This window comes from Vespa velutina, chromosome 5 (assembly GCF_912470025.1).
Source record: "Vespa velutina chromosome 5, iVesVel2.1, whole genome shotgun sequence".
Classification (NCBI taxonomy): domain Eukaryota; kingdom Metazoa; phylum Arthropoda; class Insecta; order Hymenoptera; family Vespidae; genus Vespa; species Vespa velutina.
In genome coordinates, this window is record NC_062192.1 from 7,711,504 (window position 1) to 7,732,112 (window position 20,609).

Below are 20,609 nucleotides of genomic sequence, written 5' to 3' on the forward strand. Positions count from 1 at the left end.
ACGCGCGATGGCAGTTCGAACGACATGCCGTTAGTTTTGTCTTCTGGGATAACCTCGGAGCGATAAACTCTTGTTGAGAGAGTAAGAGATATATAATACTTTATACGTCTTTTTCTCTCCTCCCCTTCTCTCTCTCTCTCTCTCTCTCTCTCTCTCTCTCTCGTCATTCGCGAACAACGACGGTAGTGTGTCAACGCGACTTGGATCGACTAAATCTACTCAAGAGAAGATTTTATTCGAACCATAGACCTTTTTAACTCCTTTCTCTCTCTCTCTCTCTCACACACATACACACATACATACACATACACACATACACATACATACACTCTCTTTTCCTATGCTTCTTTGACTCTCCTCTTTTCGAAGCTAATTTTGAAACTACCGATCCTAACCGAAGAACTTTTTCTAGCTCGTTGCATTTTTCTCTTAGACTTAACGTCGATGTTGAAACGACGACGTTGATATATCTGAACCGACGTATTCCGTACGAGCTGAAATAAAACCGTTTCCGTCATAAGCGGAATCGTTTCGATGACCGACAAAGAAGGTAATGTGTTCCTATCATACGTTATATACCACGATAACTGGAGACATTGCGAAACATTTATCGAATTTCCCGTGAAAGACATTAAACTTTAAGAAAGATAAAGATAGAAAGGAATAGAGAAAGAGAAAAAGAGAGAAAGAGAGATAGAGAAGAACAGAGACAGCTGGTGTATGAGTGTGTTCGAGCCTGACAAAACGAGCGAGGAGTATAGATCGGCGCGTATAATGACGTGCTTTCGATGATCGCCGATGTAATAAAGCGTGTCGGCAGGCATTATGCCTTCTTTAAAACGATAGGCATGGTCTTCTTTCTCTCCTAGTGGCGCGAGAGAACGATCATTCGTCGAACCTAATTCGATCAACGGCTCCAGGCGTAACGAGACGACATAATACATCTTGTAAATTATGCGCCATCTCTCTTTCTGTTTCTCTCTCTCTCTCTCTCTCTCTCTCTCTCTCTTTCTCTCTCTCTCTCCTTTTCTCTTTTTCTTTTTTTTTCGTTCTTATACACATACCTACATATAAATACACATTTATAAGATTTTTCTTGGCACAGTAAAAGGTACCAAACGAATTGGCTTATTATTGAAATTTCACCGATCATTGATATATCCTTGATCGAAGGCAGGGCAATTGTTTCGAAGCCAGAAAGAGAAAAAGAGCAAGAGAGAAAGAGAGAAAGAGAAATATAGAAAGAGAGAGAGAGAGAGAGAGAGAGAGAGAGAATGAAAGAGAGAAGCAGCACAGACCGGTCGGTCACTCATCAATATGGAGTAGCTGAATGCGGCCAATCCGGCGGCAGCCCTCGGGCAGCCCTTTTGAAGGTTACGAGGCGGGCAACGGACTGTCATTCCTTTGATTGGCTTTTAGAGTGGACCACCTCTCCCCTTTGGTTCTTTGTTTCTCCTCTTCTTCTCTTTCACCCCTTAACCCCGCTACACCCTCGAGATCTCTTTCCTTTTTCGACTTTTAATTTGCCAGCACCTTCGAGGCAGACAAGGGACAGAGTTTTATTTTTTCTTCCCATTACAGATAACTCCTGTACTCTTGTTTACCGAAATCATAGCAAACGCTAGTATCTTCGGACAATACTTATCCAAATATGTCATCCTTCTTAAGTCGATCGATCGATCTGATTCAGTTAGCCGGTGAACTAGCTGTCCTCGAACGACCTTCGAAAATGGTCAAGTCACTTCGGAAGGCCATCCGATCGATCAGGGATCTCATAAATTGGATCTATACTGAACAATGCTGTCCTTTACAAGGAGGGAACACAAACCACTTTTCGATGTCAAGTGGAATGGGAAATCTTGTCGTCTGTTACGAACCACTAATAGAGTTCCAATTCGACGATCTTGTCGTGAGATTCACCAAGAAAGGGATTTGTTTAATAAAACGAGAGGGAGACGGGGAGAATAATAATTGATCGTTTTATCTGATGCGACGATCATCCACGCGAAATTGTTCCTGTATGACAGGCAAGAAATAACATATGGACGATCTAATCTTCCCTATTTCATTTTAGGATCTAGAACAATGAGATATAAGATAAAATAGTGATCGGATTTATAAAGATGAATGTCCTTTATTTTTTTTCTTCTTTTTTTCCTTTACTATCTTTCATTACTTCACTAAGATCTCTAAATGATATGACCAAAATTTTTTAATAGCAATAAAGAAGATCGTTAATCACATGTGACAATGTTACGTAGGATTAGTTTATTTCTTTCTTTTTTTTCTTTTTTTTTTTTTTTCATAAGAATAAAGAAAAAAATACATTGAGGTGGAACGAATCGAAATGTTTCGAAAGAGAAAGATGAAAGTAAGAATTGGAATTCGGGTTTCGGTCTGTCGGAGCTAAATACAAGCATCTGGCGGACCTCCGTCGGTGTTCGATCAGTTTGGGTGCTATTAGAGAAGAGCACACACGTTTCTTTTCCTTCTGCCAGTAGGAGATTCCATGTAGCAGTGTAGTGAGGCGCGTGCTATGAAAACGATAGGGATCTTCGTGGTCGTAACATTCTGTGGCACGGGCCATCTTCTCATAAACTGTGAAGCTGCCAATCTGTCTGACCTATCTACTCTGTAACCAGTGTAACTTTGATAATCCTTCGGCAGTCGATATCGGAATACTTGTTAAATGCACTGCACTCCGATCTTTCTCTCGATATTTGCATACTTATCTTTATAGTTCAAGTTCATCGATGCAAGAGAACTAAGCATTGCCTTGTGACATCGATTCGAATATCTCGAGTGTACTTCTCTTTATCTTCCAATTCTCTTTTTTTGTCTCATTCGTTATTATCTGGATTGCTTTTTCTTAATAGTTCACGATTTACATAATATACACAAGTATCAGAGATATGGTATGGTATCGATATTAAATCGATCACTCGATTCAAATCCAATTAATGGTTTATGTACAATAACATTGAAAACAACGTTAATGTCATCGATGTTTTAATAAAAAAAAAAATCTAAAAATATCTTATTAAATCGTTTTTCAATATTTAATACATAAAAAGTGAACATTAAAATCGCGATCGATGGGTTTACGATGTTTTTCTTTTTCCTTCTTTTTTTTCTTGTTTTTTTTTTTTTTCTTTCCTTCTTTTTTCTCTCTCGGAGTCGTAATGAAAGAGGAAGCGTGAAAGTTGATGGAATTCAAAAAGAGCGAAGTATGCGGTTACGTCGTCGGGAGGACTAATGACGAGAGAGAAGGAGAATGATCCACAGCACCATGTGGTTCCGACTGTTCCGTCGTTCTCGTTCTCGTTCTCGTTCTCGTCCTCGTCGTCGGCTGGAACAAAAAGAATTGAGGTTGACTCTAGCCGATGGTAAAGCTCCGTGGCTCTTCGCTCACCCCCTGGTGACATTTCCCATTCTTCTCGGCACGCCATTAACGGGTCAAAGCGACCGCCCCCGCGGGACGTCCATGGTACAGCGCGCTACTCAAAGGGCCACTTTTCAGCCCACTTTCCATCCTGGCCCTTTCTCTCACAATCATCTCTTTCTATCTTTCTATCTTCCTTCAAGTTCTCTTACGTTCTCCACGCGTCCTCATCCTGCACCTTCTTCTTTCTGAACACCGATCGATATTCTGCTACGATCTTGCTACGATTTTTCGATGCGTCCATCCACGCCGAAACTTACGAAGATTTATAACTTCCAACTTGGGAAACTCGTTTAGTGGACCTTACGAAAGAAGCCGACATCGAAACATCCTGGACTACGTACCATTCAATATGTCCATAATTAACCTTAAATTTATACCACGAAGATGTATCTTTTGTGGTTTTTGCCAATATAACACCAGATGTGTGTACAATAAACTTATTGTATTGCAAAACACAATGAATAGGTAAGTAAATTACGTAAGTCTTACGTGACGTAATAAATATTCTCCTGAAAATAATCTTTCCGTCATGCTCTTGAAATTTTTTTCCTATTTCAGAATTCATCATTTTTCGAAAATAAAAATATATAACTACGTAATTTTTATTATCTTAATTAAATTTAATGGCAATTAGTAATCATAATACAATACTATTTATGATATACCGTTAAAACGTATGTATCATCGGGCTTCATAAGTCTTGAACAGAGCTTATTTCTATTATAACGTATCTTATCTGTTTAATAATAAATCAATTTCTAATTCTTTGTATGAAACAAAATTATTTTAAATCCGTTGTAAATTTTCTTTGCATACTAGTTTCGTTATTGCCAAACTTACATATCAAATTCAGTCTAATTTACGTAGGAAAATTCATGCCGGTCAGTGTAATAATAATCGAAAAATGAACGATGATCGTGATAAACCACACACACACTCTCTCTCCCTCTCTCTCTCTCTCTCTCTCTATCTCCCTCTCCCTCTCTCTTTCTTTCTATCTATCTATCTCTATCTCTCTCTCCCTCTCTCTCTCTCTCTCTCTCTCTCTCTCTCTCTATCTATCTATCTCTATCTCCCTTTATCTCTCTCTCTCTCTCTCTCTCCCTCTCTCTCTCTCTCTCTCTGACTGTATGTATCCGTGATATCGTGCAGAAGATTCGCTCGAACCGTAAATTGCCGTTAGCCGGTATAAACGAACGTTTAGCGAGCATGGGCACTATAATTAACGGATCGCATAGTCGATGCTCGATCGACTTCTGCTTCCTGTCCGGCGCAGGAAGCGTGCTCACGTTGGACGCTTCAATGGACAAATTAGCCGAAAATCTACCGTAACGGTCGGCAACGTCAAAGGTGCAACAACGGTTCACCATTGCAACAAGTTTTCGTATGTGTATGTACATATAGATATATTGCATATAGATATAAGAATGAAAGAAAATTCATAAGTATTTTTACGAGGAAATAACGATAATAATAATAATTATTAATTAATATTATTATTAATAATAATAATAATTATAATAACAATAACAACAACAAGAGTAATAATAATAATAATATCAACAGTAATAATAATATGAATGTGAAATGTAATCAGTATCTTGAAAAACGAAAATCTTGAGAAACGTCGGCTTCTTAGAAAGGAGAAAAGTACTTAACGAGTGTGATTACTGAGATCAACAAGCAACATCAGTAGCTTTTACGATTCCATTCTCGATCCAGTAGCATCTGTATCTTTCTTTCTTTTATTTTTTTTTTTTTTCTTTCGTATTGCTCCCGCGCCGCGAGAAAAAGATCTCTGACATTGTTGACATAATCTTGACGATGAAAAAAAAGAAAAAAGAAGAAAAAAAGAAAAAGAAAAAAGAAAAAACTAAAGAAGAAAAACTCGTCATTTTATATTTTGACTTTGTGTTGCGACAGAGGTCGCGATATTAAAGTAATCAAAGAATCACAGACACTACATTATCGGTGCCACTTATTTTCGTACGATGATATATATATATATACACACATATACACACATATGTGTGTACATATATATATATATATATATATATATATATATATATATATATAATATACTTTTTTTTTCTTTTTACGAGCGTCGTCGTCATATGTGTATTTTAAACAAATAAATCACATTTTCGCTATCATCTCGTAATTACATATAACTACATATGTCGGTGAGAAGATAAATTTAAACGCATTTACAAGTACGTAAAAAATAAGAAAGCCGTAATTATTGCGATTAGTTTTCTCGTCTCAGCGCGAACTCGAATGATAAACATTTACATTGTATTACAGTTTTATATTCCTTTTTTCAAGATAAAGAGAAAGAGTGAAAGAGATAGAAAGAAAGAGAGAGAGAGAGAGAGAGAGAGAGAGAGAGAGAGAGAGAAATTCGTTTGGGATCTACTCTAGATTTTGTTGCGGTAGCTTCGTGAAAGTTGAGAATCTGAAAGATCCCTTTCCACCCTGGAGCATCTATGCCACGCGATTCGCCTTTTAATACCTTTATTATACGAACGAGCCTAATATCTTAATATTCTCTCGGCACGGGTGAGATACGTGTGCGTGGTACACGATGGTCTAATGGTCGACTCAATTAAGACACCATTAGACCAACAACATTTACATGTTAACGATAATAACCGTCATGATACCTCCGAGCGGAATAACGTTCCACGTGCATTACGCATGCCTTACCAACCGGAAGCAATAGGCGCTCTTGTCCATCTCTTATATGTTTCTTTTCTTTCCTTTTCTCCCTTTATAACGATGCCATGATACTCGAATATTTTTTCATTGCCGGTCTTGTAATAACCGTTCTTCGTATTGAAATTAGTTTGTCGCATTGATTATGTCTCTAATAAATTAGATCGTATCCATAGCGAAAACAGAAAAGAAACAAAAAAGGAAGATATTGTGTGTTTGTTCAAGATGAAATCTATTATACACTAATCGTATACAAATTACTTAAATATGAATTAAATTATGTCGTAACAAATAACGTCATGTTTTTTTGAATATTTTTATAAAAATAATTATGAATGAAAAAAAATCTTTTTTAAAAAATTTAATCTCCTCATTCACAAAATTTCTAAGGTTGAAAAAGACACTGCAAATGTAAAGATTTCTCGTAGAACTCGTTCTACGTTAGATCAGGTGTAACATTAACGTAGCATCTCAAGAGGGATGTGAACAACTTCGTTAGCACGTATATGTACAGCTACATGGTCAATGCAAATAAGAAGAAATTATTGGTAGGTGAGTAACAATGCCCGCCGGTAGGACGCGTTGTCTTGCCCGCTAATCGTGCGTCGCTGTGCTAATTATCCAATGCTAATTAGGCCGCGTCAAGAAAGTCTACATGTTTGCTATGACCGCAAGTCGAGTCTCTAATCTTTGCCTAACGTTGTATTCCAGCTGATCCTTTGCTAAAACATCCTTTCGAAAAATGAAAACCGTTAACAATGGGTTTTATGAACATGAAATATTTGTACCATGTATAATTATAACGAATGGTTTTACAAATTATCTCATTTTAATTATATGTTCGTTGCTTAGATCATTCAATCTATTTGATTCACTGTTAATGTAAATTCGTAATATAAAAAAGAAATTAAGATACAAATCATTTAAATGCCCTCAAATCGCAACATACTTATTTTCAACATTTATCGATGAATACTGATTGTAGAAAGAAGAGAGAATGCGAACAAAAGGTTCAAATGTGAAGCGAGAACGATTCTAGGTACATACATATATAGGCACGTAGCGGTCAAAATCAAGCATGCTTTCTCGTCAGCGCTTATGCAAAGCTAGCCACGTTGTTGCACCCAGTCTCCGAGTTCGCCCTTGAATAATGCATCGGCTTTCGCACGAGCAAATATATGTACATATATATGTATATATGCGAGCTTTACGCATAATATATATATATATATATATATATATATATATATATATATATATATATATATATATCTGTCTATCTATGTATGTATCTATATATGTATTATTTCTTCGTACATTATATGTATTACTTTTCCGTATATTTTATACATACATATATATATATATATATATATATATATATATATACATAAATATACGTATATATCGTGTTCACAGGTGAAATCGGACAGTTATTAGAATGATTTATGGAAGGTGGACCTAGTCCGACTCTTGCTACTTAAGTCCCATCGAACAAGAGAGTCACTCTTAACCATCTCGTCTCTCTCTCTCTCTCTTTCTCTTTCTCTCTTTCTATATATATATATATATATTTTTTTTTCTCTCTCTTTCTCATGTTCTGCTCGGCTCGGTAATTTACCATTTTAGGCCGATTTCACAGGATGGGAGTGAGAGGGATGAGAATAGAAAGAGAGGGGGAAAAGAGAGAGAGAGAGAGAGAGAGAGAGAGAGAGAGACAGAGAAAGATAGACAGAGAGTGATAGAGGGTGCCGCTTGGAAGGGATGATATTACGGCACTATCATTAGCGTCCACTTGAAACAACGCGTTTACGCCGTTTATGGTAATACCAATGACGGCCGTGTACGCTCGTTGCCACGGATATTCAACGATAATTGCCAGCTCCGTCGCCATACGTCATCGACGGATCCTCGTAAACTCATCGAATTTAGTGTCCGCCTAATGATCGTTGTTAAATTCAATGTCTCTCTCTCTCTCTCTCTCTCTCTCTCACGCTCCTTCTCTCTCTCACGCTCTTTCTCTCTTTCTCTCTCTCTCTCTCTCTCTCTCTCTCTCTCTCTCTCTCTCTCTCTCTCTCTCTCTATTTCTCATTCTCTCTCTTTGTTTAATATTTTTAGAACGATAACTTATCGTTGTTAAATTTTAAAAACGATGTTTTTATATTATCTTTAAAGTTTATAACTTTTTCTAATATAAAAATACATTTAAAATTTTTATATACATATATACAACTATATATTCTAATATAGATTTTCGATAATGATTTCATGTGAAGTCGAAAAACTACGTATGAAAGGAGTCTCTTGCATTTTCTTTTCCTTAGGTATACCATTCAACCCCTATATCCTCTTTCCTCGCTGTACCGTCTTTCTCCCTTTCTCGTGTGGAGAAACGACGAGAAAGGCAGGTACAAAGTTCGAAGGGTGCTGTAGAGGTACGAGCGAAGCGATCGGGAATTTCCGCGAGGGATCGTTACAAACTTTTAACGGGTTCGAGACTCACTCCAGTACGCGAACCGAGGCTTTTCACAGCAAGTTTCGCATTACCACCGGGGCCGTATCCGACGTACGTTGTCGGAGTGCATTCCAACTTTCGAAGAACAAAATCAATTATGGAACGCTCGTTTTTATGCTCGTCGAAAGAGAAAGAGAAAGAGGGAGAAAGAGAGAGAGAGAGAGAGAGAGAGAGAGAGAGAGAGAGAACGGGGTAGAAAATAAGCGAAGGAAGAAGGAAAGAGACGAGAAGGTCGTGAAGTGTTCACCTTCACTGTGATTATCGGTCCAACTTGCGAACTAAAGTAATTCGCCGTTGGTGCACCTACGCGTGCTGCATTTCGGATTACGCAGTGGATTACGGGCCGAGAGAGGCAACTTTTATTTTTCATAATGAGGGAAGAAACCTGAGTTGAATTCGATCGATCGGCTCCCGTCAATTATTATTATGTATCTTTCCAGAAATCTTTCAATATATAATCCCTCTCGGTAAATTTTCTTTTTGGTTAAGTTCTTTTTTTCTTTTTTCCTTTTTTCTTTTTTTTCCTTTTTTTTTTCCTTCGTTTTTTCTTTTCTTTTCTTCCACTTGTTCGAAAGACTTATATTAACGCGTAACCATTCCAAAGTTATCCTATTAGTGATTTCGTACTTTTATCGAAATTGATTTCTACGAATCATGCAAATGATAATAATGATGATGATGATCGTATTTGCAACTTCTCAACTGATAGATTAGCATTTGACCTATACATTGTGAATTTAAATTTCGAAATAGGAGTAATACGTACTTACTTACCATATACTCACGAATAATTTAGAGTCTGATAAGTTGCGAGTTTAAGTTAAGTTCAAATGTTATATCTTAATGAACTTGATTATAATCATAGTATACATATAATCTATATAGTAAACACGATTTAAAGAAATTAAATTAACTTCAAAGTCTAAGATGGGAATAAAGGTCTTGGGTAAAGTTTAACTGTAATAAAAACTTAAGTGAAACGGCTTATACTGACCTTCGAATGAAAGGACGAAAAAGGAAAAAAGAACGAGGGTCGTCATTAGGGAACGGACGTGCTGGCACGTTTTTAACGATAATTTCTCTTATCTCTCGGCAGCACATGCTGCGTAAAGTCGCGTGATGCAGTTCGTACGCGCATCGCACGTCGGTAAATCCAAGCGCTCGTTCACAAATTGGATCCAGAACTCTAGATAATTAGCTCGTATGCCCTTCCTCTCTCTCTCTCTCTCTCTCTCTCTCTCTTTCTTACTCGTTGAAATGATTTGCTGATGTGGATTAAGGGCTGAGTCCTTCGAGAATCGATTATTAACTCGTAACTCTTCGAGAATAGATGTATCAACAAACAAAATCGAGTTACTAATTCAATATGAAACAATCGATAGAAATGATTTTTTTTTACCTTATAGAAAATAAGTAAGTACTTTAATCGGTAGTAATAATAGAAGTAGAACGAAGTGAGTATGTAAAAGTAATATTGAATTAATCGTGATCAAGAACGATGCGCTGAACGGTCTCTTTATGAACGTCTTAAACGAAATGTTAAGCCGCTCATAGGCGTAAGACGATACAGTAAATGTAACTCTAGTAGTATTTTATAGTTGGACGATTATCGTTGAAAACTTCGATCTGTTTTAAAGAGTATCAGGCGAAATAAAAAAAAAAAAATAAATAAAATAAAAATAGAAAAGAAAGAAAAGAAACTAAGAAAAGGGAAAAGAAAAAATATACAGAACAATGTCATTGTCTTTTCAGGCGAATTCCTTTGTCTAATGATGGATTAGTAACTCGGTCTTTAGAACGAAGACAATGAAGACTGACTAACACAGTTCGTATCATCTTTGACTCGACTCGATTCGACTCGTCTCGACGTCACTGAGAACTGAGATATCGTGAACACAAGCAATCCTCTGTCCGAGTTGGTCCACGACAACTCAGACGACGATGATGACGACGACGAGGATTGCTGCTGCGTCTCTTGTTTTTGTCATCTCGAAAAGTCGAGTAGACGCGTGAAGGAAAGGGGGTTTTAAGCTTTAGGCCATGTCAGAGATTCTCTTATTTTTCATTTGGTCCCCTTTATTCTTACGAACGTTTTTCACTTTATCACGTTCTCTCTTTTCCTTGATATCCGAGACCCTTTCTCGGTTTCTATCTATACGTTTCTTTCTCTCGTTTTCGTAGTAACACGAGAAGCGTGTTGCGATAGCACCCTCGGAACGCTGTTTGCTCCGGTGTAAGTTACTCGGCAGTGAACACCCCTGGGGCCGGCAAACGGTGCGTAACTAACCTCACGCACGCTTCACGCATTGACGTGACCGCACACTGCTTCCATTCATAAGTCATGACCGTTCTACTTGCATATATGTGTATATGTATATTTACATAAGCGAATATATACATATATATAAATATATTTATAAATATACATATATATATATATACATATATTTGTGTGTATGTGTGTGTGTTTTTATAAGTATGTATGTATACCGCTTCTATTCGACAACGATTTTATCGCCCTTACCTAATATGTTTTCCTTTTTTTGCAATGAAAATCGAAAGTTACGATCATTTAAACATATACGATGTGTATATATATATATATATATATATATATATATCACGAGTGAAGTGGAATTGTATTGGGAGAAAGTATTATACGTAGTAGAAACGTACACTTTACATAAAACGACACATGTGTCTAGATTCTAACGGGTAATTTATGTTCAATGGTTAAACGGTTTACACTTCGCTTCCGAAAACTGGATAATTAATCGGCTGTCTCTGATAATGAATGGAAGTTAATCGATCGTTCGCTAGTTTGCCGTGAGCTACCTCTGAGAGATTTGTTATATCCAAAGGCTTTTAAAGTTTATAAAGAAGATTTTTTTCTTTCTCTCTCTCGTCTTTTGTCTTTTCTCTCTCATAAGTGGCCACGTGTCTTATTTCCCTAAAGTTACTTACTTTGGACCACCGGAACGCGATTTCTGGAAATTTTCGTTGTCGAAAGAAAATTGATCCCCGCCTACGCATTTTTTTTTCTTCTCTCTTTCTATCTTGTCTTTTCTTCTTCTTCTTTTTTCCTTTTCTTTTTTCTTTTTTTTTTTTTTTTTCTTTCTTCTTTTCTCACTTTTCGAGGAAAGGGATTCGTGTCGACAACGTGCTAGATTCTCCTGGTCAGAGTATTTCCTAGGGGACCTGCATTCTGTCAAGGCAAGTTTATCCTCGAAGCTACGGGGTCTCGGGCGATGCTCTCTGTTTACACCATAAAACTTTAGGCATGCGATCGAATAGCATGTTATATTAGCTGTTACGAACTAGGACGGTTTCGTGCTCTTCGAAAAGCATCTTGATACGCGTCAGTCTTTGCTTTCGAGACGTGCACGAAGTTCATTAAAAATTAATTGGTCCTTGTCGTCGTTGTTGTCGTCATCGTCATTTTAAATGACTTTGACTTTTTAATCGAATCCGTTTTAAAAGCGACATATAATTATTATTTATAATAAGTAATTTTTAATTCGTAAATTAGATATCAATCATAACGACGAAACCGATATGTGAGAAACGTACATATTTCGTTGATATGATAAAATAAACGATGAATGTGACAAATGTTTCTACGAAGGGAAATCTTTGCCTCGTGGCAACAGAGAAGAAGAAGAAGAAGAAGAAGAAGAAAAAGAAGAGTGCTAGGATTATCGTCGTTATCGGACGAATACGACTAACGAATATAACTAAATATATATATATAATTTACACGTACTTATATTCATATATATGTACTTATAATGTTTTGAACGTGCGATGCGAAAAGTGTCGAGGAGGCAATAATAATTAATGTTGAACGATACCGAGTTCATCGAGTGACACAGACTGATCGATGTCATAGGCCGGTTGCCAGTTCAATGATAACCTCTTTCTCGTGACATCGACCGTGTTCTTATCATTTCCACGAATGCTTCTTCTCGTGCACCGAATCTTTTTCTCTCGCAACCCGGACCGTCTGACAGAAAACGAGATACCCCTTTAGCTTTCGACGAGCCACCGACGCAACCAGCTCGAAATAAGTTTTCGTCCTAGACTTTTCCATGGCCACGAATGACGTCGACGATAAAGATTCGTTATAAATAATTAAAGATCTAATATAGTATAAGTACTCGTATTATAAATCTAGTACAAGTACTAGTACAAGTACTAATATAAGTCTCGTTTTTTCCTTATATATATATATATATATATATATATATATATATATATATATATTTCGCCGATTGCGAAATTTCATTTGATTCTCAAATGTTAAAATCACGTCGATGGTATTGGAATTATAAAATTAAATTAATAGTTATTGCTGTAAAATAGAAATTTATTATATATATAGGAGGATATTAAAAAAAAATGAAAGTTAAAAGTAAACATTTTTTTTTTCTTTATATAAAAAGGAAATACAAAATGATGTTCGATAACTTCATTCACATAGATATAATGTTTTTCTTTTTTCTTTATTTTTTTTTTTTATAGATACATATCATGTTATACTTCGTGGGAGTAAATAACTTTTTTAGTGCTTTTCAATGATGACGAACGATGCATCCATATATATATATATATATGTATGTATGTACGTATATACGAAGTACATGCAAGTCTGGTGGTCATGGACGTAATCCAAACACGTGCGAGCGTTATCGACAGTCAGGATGACAGATTGACAGTCTCGCGGTCTTTCGATGTAATGATTAGCGATAATAAACGTAGTGAATCGAGTAAACAAAGTCCAGGCTGATACTAATAGCCGACAATGTCGAGTTCGACCGACACGAGAAAGAGAAGGAGAGAGAAGGAGAGAAAGAGAGAGAGAGAGAAAGAGAGAAAAAGAGAGAGAGAGAAAGAGAGAAAGAGAGAGAGAAAGAGAGAGAGAGAGAAAGAGAGAAAGAGACCGTGGATTTTTATAAATAGCGGAAAAACACGCACGTCGTTCGTTCGCTCGCTCGCTCGCAATCCTTCCATTTTTTTCGATCTTGACAGCAGGCGAATGACGCCAACATCACTTCTGATATACGCGCGAAATATTTGCAAATTAATACTCATTGTGTAGAGAGATACGATCGGCGGTCGAAGGGCATATACATTCATACGTATATACGTATATACGTACATACATAAATGAATACATACATATTTCGTTTTCAGTTGAGAACACGTTTGAGATCGTTAGCTTCGTGTCTAGTTGTTGCTGTTGGTGTATCAGTTTACGAGAAGACGGTATTCTATTAAGAGGGGCCAAGTAGTGTCACGTCGACGCACGCATCCCTCGAGGATCAACCCTTTGCCTGCGTCCCTGCATAATCCACGACCCCGTCGAGACCGGGCACGAAATTAGAGGCCCCTTTCCAATCCGACTTCGTCCTCCGGCATTGTGAGAGATGATTTAAGGCAAAATTATCAGGAGGAATCCAATAACGAGTACCACGGCGAATATGTATCGAGGGTGAATTAAGATCGCTGATCTCAAGTAGAATTCCAAATAAGAACACACCGATTCGAACATATATCTTAAGCTATTTTTCCTTTCTCTCTTTTTTTTTTCTTTTTTTTTTTTAAGAAGAACGAGAAATAAAAGGCAAAGAAAATTCGATTATTTTTCACGATGACGCTGATTTTACTGAAATAAAAACTAACCGTTATACCGGTTGCTTTTCACGAAAAAGCTCTCAATCTTCTCTCGATAATATGGATATTCGTGTATCGAGGAGGAGTGGACCGAAGTTGTTATGACAGTCAGCGGTGGGTCATCCATCACTGAGATTTCGTCCCGACGGACCAACCGCGGACCAACTTATCCAATATTTAAGGTTTTGTCCCTCTCGGCTGAGAGCTGATATATCACTCGCATTAATATATATTTGCGGGGGAGATAACTCCAGTTAGAATAAGGCGCCAGCCACGGGACGAGTCAACGAGGACGAGGACGAAGAGGAAAGATGAGGATACGAATAAATATCCGAGGAGATCGACCATTTCTTCGCTCGGCAACGGTACGATATATATATGTATATATATATATATATGTATATATATATATGTATATATATATATCTTATATATATATATATATATATATATATATATATATTTATATATATACTGAGTGTCCTATTTTAATCGTTCCAAACAAATGTTGAAATGTGTTCCTAACAATAAATATTTAATATTTTTTCAATCAATGATTTTGAGAGTCATAAACATAAAAACTCTTTCGTATGGATTTAAATATTATATTCTACGGTCAATGATATTATTATTATATATTCAGATTAAACTAATCTGTCACTCGAAAAAACACAAAACTTTGAGGTCAACCGGTTTAGTAGTTCTTACAACTTTTTCCTGTCTTATCCAGACGTTGCAAACGAGATCGCGAAATCTGACAAAACGATCCGTCTTCGTGAACGAACTGGTAGGACAGTCACGGCATATCCTGCTTTCGATTCCTTGGACGAAAGTTCAAGAATCCATAATTCGCGGGAGTTAATATAATTAGATATACGACGTTGTAGAAACGTTGTGGTTAATTTAAATAATATGCTTTGACTGTCGAAAAGAAAAACGAAAAGAGGAAAGAAAAGAAGGAGTAAAATTTAAAAAAAGAAAATTAAAAAGATAATAAAATGAATTGAAAGGAAAAGGCGAATCTAGCCGACTGAATGGATACTACCTATCTTGGATCACCAAATTGCTGGTATAATATAGTCTCCGGTCCAATTAGCTTGTTCGGAGACGATAAAATGCAAATGACTCGTGACAGAGCGCTTCCACGCGTATACTTTCTCCGTAGCTGACCTCCCCTCTCTCTCTCACTCTCTCTCTCTCTCTCTCTCTCTCTCTCTCTCTCTCTCTTTCTCGCTCTGTCCATTTCGGCGAAGCTTTTATAAAATTGCCATCTCACGATAAAAGAAGAAAAAAGACAAAAAAAAAAAAGAAAAAATAAAATATGATGACTCCAAAGAAATCCATAACCGTTGGGATTATTACGTTCGAGTTTTTAGCATATGGTGAGTTTAATATTATCCATTTTCCTTAGAATCGTTATGTTACAAATTCGAAAATGAAATCCAGCAACCTTGTGGTCTTATTGAGAACAAAATTAATAGTAAAAAGAAAAAAAAGAAGAAATGAACAAAAGAAGAAAAAAAGGAAAAAGGGAAAAGAAAAAAAAAATGAATGAACGATTAACAGGCAAATGTATTGTGAAAAGCTCTTTGTTTCGGTGTCTGAACAGAATCAGCTTGACAAGACAACATCGTACGATGGATTAAAGTCGGTAGCACGAGAATCCTTTAACTCCAACGTAGTAGTAACATCGAACTCGTTAAGGTCGTGGAGTCGAGACTCTGTAAGCGCTCGTGAAAGGGCCCGGACATAATGCTAACGCGGCGCATACAAACGGGCGCTAATGGCGCGGATAGCTTTTGTTGTTTTTAATTAACCCTTTCTTTTAAGACGGCCAAGGGGAACGGTAAAAGCGTAGAAAAGGGGTTGGCTCGGCACCTCTTCGGGCATCTACACCCTTGCTCAAGCTATCCAACCCCCTCCTCGAACCCTTCCCCCACTATCCGCACCATCACCACCACTCCATATCCTTGGCGAGTCGTCCCTTTTCCTGCCTTATATCCTTTCGAAGCCCTCTACGTATCTCTTGGGAGATGTAAATATGCGGAGAATTGCACCTCGGAGACAGAACCGAGCTTTTCTCGTTTACGTGAGACTACTTGGGAGTTGAACTTGGAAGGTGCCCCGGTGCCTTTGCAATTAAAGCTTCATCTAATTACAACAAGACCGCCCATCTAATCGTCGGATACCCGCGGGATCGCGACCGGGAAAAAGATTCTTAATTCGTGGAAATATTTTCTATAACTTATATGTATATACAATACATATGTATATGTATATAGTACGTACGAGATATGTGTAAATGACCAATCGTCACTTCGAAAATAAGAAAAAAAAAAAGAAAAAATATATATTAATATTTTTTATCAAATAGTAGGATTTTTTCTTTCATTTTTCTTTTTATTGTCACAATTTGCTTAAATTTTTTTTTTTCTTCTTCTCTTCCATTGCGAATTTACGCTTAGTGTCATATAATAATTTTTATATAACCGAATGACTCAAAGGAAACGAAACAAACGTAAAGCGGGAAAGAAAAGAAAAGGGAGGTTACGCGTCGGCGCTTTGTCGTGGTCACAGTACTGTCAATCATCGGTGATAGGAGGCGACACATTAATCTCACCAAGACCCCCGTATGACCGCATAACCTTCTCTCTTTCTTTCTTTCTCTTTCTCTCCTTTTCTCTCTTTCTCTCTCTTCTGCGGTCAAACGGAGTCTACCTTATTGTACTGCTGTTTGTACCAACGAATGAGCTCTCTTCATTCTGTTTCCCTTTTTTTTACTTCATTCGTGTAATGCTTTGTTTCATACGACAGATGCAAATACCGACATACTACCCTGGAACATTATGTCCAGTCGTTAAACGAAAAATACCTAAGTCGACATTAATTGTAAGTCGATTACATTTAAAGTTAATCTCCAACAAACTTCTCAAGCGAAATATTTCATGTTATTATATTAAATTAAATTTAATTTAATTACAGTTAAAACAACGAACGCTTTCATGTTTCAATAAAAGAAAAAAAGAAAAAAAAAAAAAAGAAAAGAAAAAAAATAATGAAAGAAATATCACTACCACAAGTTTCTGATTGATTTTCATTACGTACACGTTCGAACGTAAATACATACATATATATATATATATATATATATATATATATATATATATATATATATATAAGTAGGTATCTACCTACATATGTATGTAGATCAACTCGCTTGGTACACTTCGAGGCGGGAGTAAACTCGAAGTAATTTATCGTCTCGTTCTTCGGAACGTGTCGCCCAGAAGATATGGCCAGTTCTCGATGCACCGGGCAGAAGAGAGTGTGCCGCGATTCGGGCCACCCAACCGGTCGATCGTACCGCGATAAACGCATTATTTAATTACCGTGAGTAATTACCGATTATTACATGGCGCGGGCTGTCCCGACCGCGGTCGCCGCCATTAATTACGCCGACGATCGGACGAAACACTCGTTACGCAGCACTCTTTAATCGGTTCAACTTCGCATCCCGTTACCGAACGATCGGCTAAGATCATTTTGCCTTTGGTTGCCTTCGATCGCTTGCTATTACAGGTTCGTAGTCTTATTGCATAAAAAAAGAAAGAAAAAAAAAAAATTATCGTATTTTCTACGTTTTTTTTTCTACGAATTTTTTATGCTATTATCAACAAGACCTCGTTAACTTAATTCCCGTGATTAGTTATACAAAGCTTGGGTACGTCTTTTTCTTTCTTCCTTTTTTATTTTATATAGATAATTAACTAAATCGCAACAGAGTATTTTTATTTCTCTTTCTCTTTCTTATACCCTTTTTAAGTTTTTCATATATATATATATATATATATGCTCGACATGATAAATTTTCTTCATCTTCGTTCACCGTTATGTCATCGAACGTTCAGCACCTTTTCGACGGTATAATTCGACGTTATCGCAAAAAGTAAATAAAGCCCACGTCCATTCGTGAAACGCTAATAGATTCCCTCAGGATTCCGTCGTATCTCGAAATAAATTCTTCTCCCTTAGAAACGACACCGTTCATCATAACGGCGATGATGGAAGGAGAAAGAAGATCGAGGGATGAGTAAGAGGAAAAGAGAAAGGATGAGGTGGAATGAGAGATAAAGAGAGAAACGGAGGAGATAAGAAGACTCGACAATCCGTGCAACTTTCAAGGTGGTAATCAGAATTCCCTGTCTTTGTCCTCGAATCCGAAGGAAGTCAAGAAGGAAGGGCAAAAAGGGCATCTCCTGTCTCTTTCCTTTCTCATCTTCTTTTTCTTCTTCTTCTTCTTCTTTTTCTTCTTTACAGGATGAAACCCATTCCAAATCGGACGCGAACATAGACAAATAACGCTGAGCCAGGTCGAAGCGGAGATCGAGAAGGCCACGAATGCACATTAATCTGTATCAGCCGACGCCATCAATATTTAATCCTAATCTCGTGAATTGCCAGTACCGTCTATGGGTCCTATCGTTTCGTCTTCTCCTGATTCAGAGACTGAGATAGATAGATAGATAGATAGATAGATAGATAGATAGATAGATGGTAGACGCTATGGGACAAGTTGAGAAATTATAATGATTATAACAGGGGTTTACTGTAATAATTTTAAATATATATTAGATATATATTAAAAAATAAATAATAAAATAATAAATATTAAAAAAATTAATACACATTAACAAAATAATAAATGAACAATTATATATATATATATATATTACAAGAAAAGAGAAGTTCAAACTAATCCTTATTGATCATGACTAGATATTAAAATAATCAAGTTTTAAGAATGGTCAGAAGAATTTACGTTGTTACTTTCGAAGGCGGCATCGTCCGGTCGGATCGTCGTCATCGCTCACGTGTCGCTCGAAGCCCGACGTTAATTAACTCGAGGCTATGCTACGTGGTGAGCCGTGCGAATGCGTATTGTTGTTTCAAAGGAGTTCCAGAGCGCGTGCTTTTCAACCGGTCGTTCGCGTATATCGCCGTATCATTGTATCGATGTTGCTTCTAATTGTCTCGCCTGCTTCTAAAGGAGATACTATAAATGATAGTAATTCATCATCGCCTCGGTTAGCCGTCTTTTTCACCCTTTCTGTCCTTCTCTAGAAGCGAGTCGAATGTAGAAAAAAAAACAAAAAAAAAAAAACAAAAAAAAAAAGTTTGGTCGAGACAATGAACTATTTTGCCTTCGATCCTTTCAACGTCCATTCTCTTCTACATTCTCTCCTTTCTCTCTCTCTCTCTCTCTCTCTCTCTCTCTCTCTCTCTTTCTTTCTCTCTTTCTCTCTTTCTCTGTCTATCTTTCCTTTTCTTTCTCTTAGCTATAATTAAAAATAATTTTCTTAGGTGTAATTAATCTTACGATTTTTGCCTTTCAATACTTACTTCGAGATATCTTTTAAAAAGAAATTCTCTTTACTATAACGAAAATAAAATATCATATTTCGATTATACGAATATCATGTTGGTTGGATAATACAAGAAACGAGGTGTTATAGACGCGTGCCACGCACGTTTTCATTTATTACCCGAGGAACCAATAAAACGTGGTCATTACTAGAATCGGTATTGCCGATTCGTTTTCGAATCTCGTTTCGCGCCCCGATGAAGTGGCCGTAAACGTAAATCCGTACCAAACAGAAGAGCATATTCGAAAGAGCGAATACCGCCCGCGCATTTCTAAACGATATCAAACTCGCGCTAATCGATCGTGAAACTCGAGATCATTGATCGTGAATGAAAGCTCTTTAAAGCTCCCATTACGTAGATAAATATATCTGTGATAGGATATTCCGATGGATGAAATTGAAAAATCTATGTATAATTAAATAAAAGTCTTAACGTGCTTAATTAAAAAATATCTATTATCGATGATCTAACCATAAATTATCTCTCATTAAGACGAATAAAATTTTCAAGAAGTTCGATTCTATGGTGTAACAAATTCGATGTAAGAAAGAAATGAATTTCATCGAGCTTGCGAATTCGAAAAGATAGATAGAAGAGAGAAGAAAAGAAAAGTAAAAAGAGAAAAGAAAAAAGAACAAAAAATGAAATAGAAGAAGAAGAAGAAGAAGAAGAAGAAGAAGAAGAAGAAGAAGAAGAAGAAGAAGAAGAAGAGAAGACGTCGGTTTACGGAAGACGTCGTCGTTGTACAGTGTGTATAAGACGGCTCGGGTTGACGCGCGTGTCGTCGTTAGGTGCCGCCAGTGAAAATGGCTTATGCCAGAAAGTCTCGGGATA

General features: G+C 36.9%; 1 protein-coding gene and 1 long non-coding RNA gene across 5 annotated transcripts in view; one reads left to right on the plus strand and one right to left on the minus strand.

Moving 5' to 3' along the window:
- Positions 1-20,609, minus strand: part of LOC124949564 (zinc finger protein basonuclin-2-like) — a 208,952-nt gene that overhangs the window by 104,981 nt on the left and 83,362 nt on the right. The gene's annotated exons all lie outside the window — the stretch shown is intronic.
- LOC124949565 lies at positions 4,620-18,972 on the plus strand. 2 transcript variants are annotated; one of them, XR_007101097.1, is made up of 3 exons: positions 4,620-4,835; positions 13,872-14,716; positions 18,384-18,972. It is a non-coding gene; the product is annotated as an uncharacterized LOC124949565 (long non-coding RNA). The 2 variants fall into 2 exon arrangements; XR_007101096.1 differs by lacking the exon at positions 4,620-4,835 and having other exon boundaries at positions 13,667-14,169; positions 14,287-14,716.